The 3,982-nt window shown below is 35.7% G+C and overlaps 1 protein-coding gene across 2 annotated transcripts in view; it reads right to left on the bottom strand.

Moving 5' to 3' along the window:
* LOC109539437 (odorant receptor 43a) overlaps positions 1-1,463 on the bottom strand; it is a 3,671-nt gene extending 2,208 nt beyond the window's left edge. For both annotated transcript variants that reach the window (XM_048669389.1, XM_048669388.1), the window contains exon 1: positions 997-1,463. The gene's annotated coding sequence lies outside the window, so the exon portion shown is untranslated. The remainder of the gene's footprint in view (positions 1-996) is intronic.
* Between the last annotated feature and the right edge of the window lie 2,519 nt (positions 1,464-3,982).

Consider the following 3,982-nt stretch of genomic DNA (forward strand, 5'->3'; position numbering starts at 1 on the left):
GTTTTGCAAGAAAATGCTAGTGAAATGGGGAGTAAAATCAAAAACAAAGAGTTTGCTTGTTCTAAAAGTTGGGAAGAGCGTTTCAAGAAGTGGCATCATATCAGTAGCGGAAAAATTGTTGGAGAGTCTGCCGGTGAAAAATTCTTCTTATGAAAACGTTAGAGGCGATCGAAAAATGAAACATTTTCTATAAATCTCTTAGATGCAGTCAATTTCATTCATAGAGCTTGGCAAAAAGTTAGCACAAAAACCATTGCAAATTGCTTTAAAACTATTCTTAAAAAAATTCTTGAAAACTACATAAGTAACATCTATTTTTGCAGCAGAAATGTACAAACAAAAATTACAGACTTTATGAAGTAGATTTCAAATTGAATTTTGTTTATCTTTTTGTGTTCTTTTTAGTCATACCTACTAACTTCTACTGCTCTATGTAAAAATAACGAAATAAAATACACCACGTGTTTTTGTATTATTATTCGCTTATAGCGAACTCTAGATATAACAAACCAGTTTTAGTTCATTTTTCAAGTTCGTTATATCCGGACTCAACTGTATTTTATTTGTCAATTGATTGTGTAAAACTTGAACTTAAAATCACACCGATTAGGAAAATCTGCAAGCGAAATAAAGTGGAAGTCTGGCAAAAAGACAAAGCAAATGAAGCAATTAAGCAAAATTTGTCACAGAATTTGACAAAAATCAATGTAAAATGCTTAAAACACAATAGAAAGTAGGTCTGGGTAACACAGTGGATTTTCAGGTGTTCATAATCGGAGTTTTACCAAATGAAATCGTTTATTAATTATTAACTGAATGACTGTGCTTATTACAATGATAACCGAATTTAACTAAATTTTAAAAAAATTTTAAATGTCAGTCAAACATAACCGGCAACATTGCATAGAGTTACAGGTAACTGTAATGCATATTCGTGACCTTTTTACATCAAAAGGAATCGATTGAGCTCAGATAACACGCATGCGGTACTCTTACCTTGGTCACCCTGTAGAATGCTCTTCTTTTCCAATATACCGGGTCTCAATTTGAAAACTTTCCAACGATTTAAGTCGCAAAAATCGTCAAGATTTCCTTTACAATCCCTAATTTGCTAGTTTAAAGTCACATTTTCGGGTTCTTTAGTTCTTCGAGAGGCCATTAAAACAAATAAGACACTTTTTCCAAAACGAACGTGTAAAAACCGGCTCATTTAAAACTCCAATTGCAATAAATACTGCTTTACTGGCAGCTGATTTCAAAGTTGATGTGTTTGTGTTCACTCGTTGCCATGGTACCCGTCTTGTATTCAAAGAGTCGACCAGCGATTGGTCGATCAGGTTTACCTACGTGTTTCCGGAAAAACACGTCACCAGGGACGGTTGCTAGGCAGCGAAGGTCACGGACGGAAGGAATGCGTCGAACTCATTAAAAAGCATGCTAGAAGTTTCAGATTCGAAATAATAGACATTTTCGGCACTCACGATCTTTAACCGAAGATTTCTTCCTTATTATTGGCACAAACTCTTTATAAATGCATATTTCTGACCTTCTTATGTAGAAAGGAACCGATTGAGCTCAAAAAACCTGCATGTGAAATTTTGATTTTTGGTCGAAATTTTTCCAAAATGGGGGGTCGATTTTTCGGAAAAAAATTAAATTTTGTACCATTTTGTTGAAATATTTCAACAAGCTTTCTGAAAATGATTAAAATAAAATAAGAAGTAAAACCTAACGTGACGGCGGAAAAACAGAATGTTGTAAGCCAGTAAGAGAAACTATGATTCACGTGAAAAGCTTCAATTTAAAATGACTCTGATTGGGAAAAGCAGCAAGAGAAAAAGAGTGCAAAACTGAAAGAAAGATAAAGCAACTGCTGAGCAAATTCAATGAAAAAAGCACATAGAAGTGGAAGAATTCACACAGATAAAATTACCATCGAAATAGAAAAAAGCGAGAAATCAAGAACATATTGAAGAAAAACGTTGCGGACCTGAGAAACGAACAAACAACAACTCTGTTCACAGAATACAGTTCTCAAAGTTTTAGGCAATGACTATAATGGGGACTTAAGGAGTTTAGCGCAAAAAAAAATGCAAGATTCCTCTAAAAAGTAACACTTACTTCAGGATCATTTTCCTCATAGACTCTCTGTTCCACAATTCCAGCATTTTTCAACATTTTTCGAACATCCGGACTCCTTCGAATAATTCCTTGCCGAAAAGAGGTCACAACAAGTGGAGTGGCCAATGAAAAACTCTTCAAAATGTCATCAACTATCACTGTTTCCGCATGCAACAGACGAAACAATTCAGCAAAGAAAGACATCAAGCAAATAAAGAACAGCACTACTAAGACGTGATAGTAAACGGTGTACAGTTTTCTCAAGTTTTCATCTGCAGGAAGAAGCTGAACTGGATAGAGACCAGCCAGCTTGCAAATCCTGGCCACAAAGAATCGTTGATTTCTGTTGTACATTGAAGTGAGACTTTGGACTTTTCGGCGCAAAAAAGCCATAACTGATGGAGTTTGTGTGGGAAAATGACCAGAAATGGTGCAATTCTGCACTATATAGACTTCAGTAATTTCTAATTGAGCAATTAAGCAGCATTAATAACTACCTGTACCTCCTTTGTTGAGTGTGCACCTAGCAATTAAGGCTCTTTGCAATGTTTTCAGCCAATGATTATATAATTAAACCGATTACTAAACTTCAGAGACGAACTAGCCAGAGAAATTAGCCTTGACTAAAGGGCTAATTGTCTGCTCTAGATTTTAGTGCCACTAAAAACCTGGCGAATTGCAAATGTTACCATTCCTAATCGCATATTTGTTTTTATAGGACCTTTTGTAACGATATCTTTTTCGTTGTGCCCACGCAGCCAGATGTTTTTGGCTCTATTTCACACGAGTGTTATGTTTATTTTTTGTCAAACCAAAACTACAAGCCACAAATCCCCTTTGAGGTTTCAATTTCACTAATTTGTCTGTCTTGTTGAGCCATAAAATTTGCCAGTTCGTTGGAAAAGGGTGAATAAACAATTCAAGACAGGTTTAAATGTTAAAATGCGTTTTTTTCCCCAAATGAAAGCTCGTGGAAACCCTTTGTTGAAGTATTAACAATCGTGTGAAGAAGTGAGGGCGTTAGAAGGTTCAGATGCAAAATATCCACATTTTTCTGCTGGTTTTTTAGCAACCTTGAGCCTAAGCGTCAGCATCCTCCTTATTATGCATCCAAACACTTTATAAATGAAGAGGCCGAGGAAGAAACGTGCAAATCCAGTATGGATTTTGAAGTTTTCATCGTCTAGTTCACGAGAGAACCGATAGTTTTTTGCAAAGAACTTTTCAAAACTTGACCATTTTTCAAAGAGTAATTTCTGCCAGTCGAACAAAGTTAGAAACGTGCTCTTTTTGCTGATGGGTCGAGACCATTTTACAATATAATTTCGAGAAATGTACCTGAATTTTGTTGCCCTTTGCATCAGTTTAAAATATTTTTTTGGAGAAAAGTACAGAAGTTCTAGCTCGTACAGGAACTCAAAAATTTCGTGATGAAAGAGTACAAATGTAGTTTACGACGTTAGTTGAACACCTCCAAGTTAAAAAATGTTTTGAACCTCAGTAAAAGTTCCAAATCAATCGAAACTTTTTACACTTATTTTTCAGGATGTTTTTGAATTTTCGAAATTTCAGATTTTCATCTGCTGGCCTTTAAGAGCTGCGAAGTTTTAGTCGCGCACTTTGGGCACGCATTCATGAACGAACGGCGTTTATTATGCGCAAAAAAAATCAACCCCTCCTGCAAATTGATTGAAACTTTCTGAGATCATCAGCAAAGGGTTTTTCTATTGCCGTCTCATATTTCGATGGTTTTTCCGCATTCATTTGCGGGCTGGAAATTTTTTAAGAAAGTCGTGCACTGTTGGGGCACATTTATGGACAAACCTAAAGTTGCACATTTTGCAACAAATCAACTAATGAT

This window comes from Dendroctonus ponderosae, unplaced genomic scaffold, assembly GCF_020466585.1.
Source record: "Dendroctonus ponderosae isolate FM_Combo_2020 unplaced genomic scaffold, Dpon_F_20191213v2 Dpon_F_20191213_8, whole genome shotgun sequence".
NCBI lineage: Eukaryota > Metazoa > Arthropoda > Insecta > Coleoptera > Curculionidae > Dendroctonus > Dendroctonus ponderosae.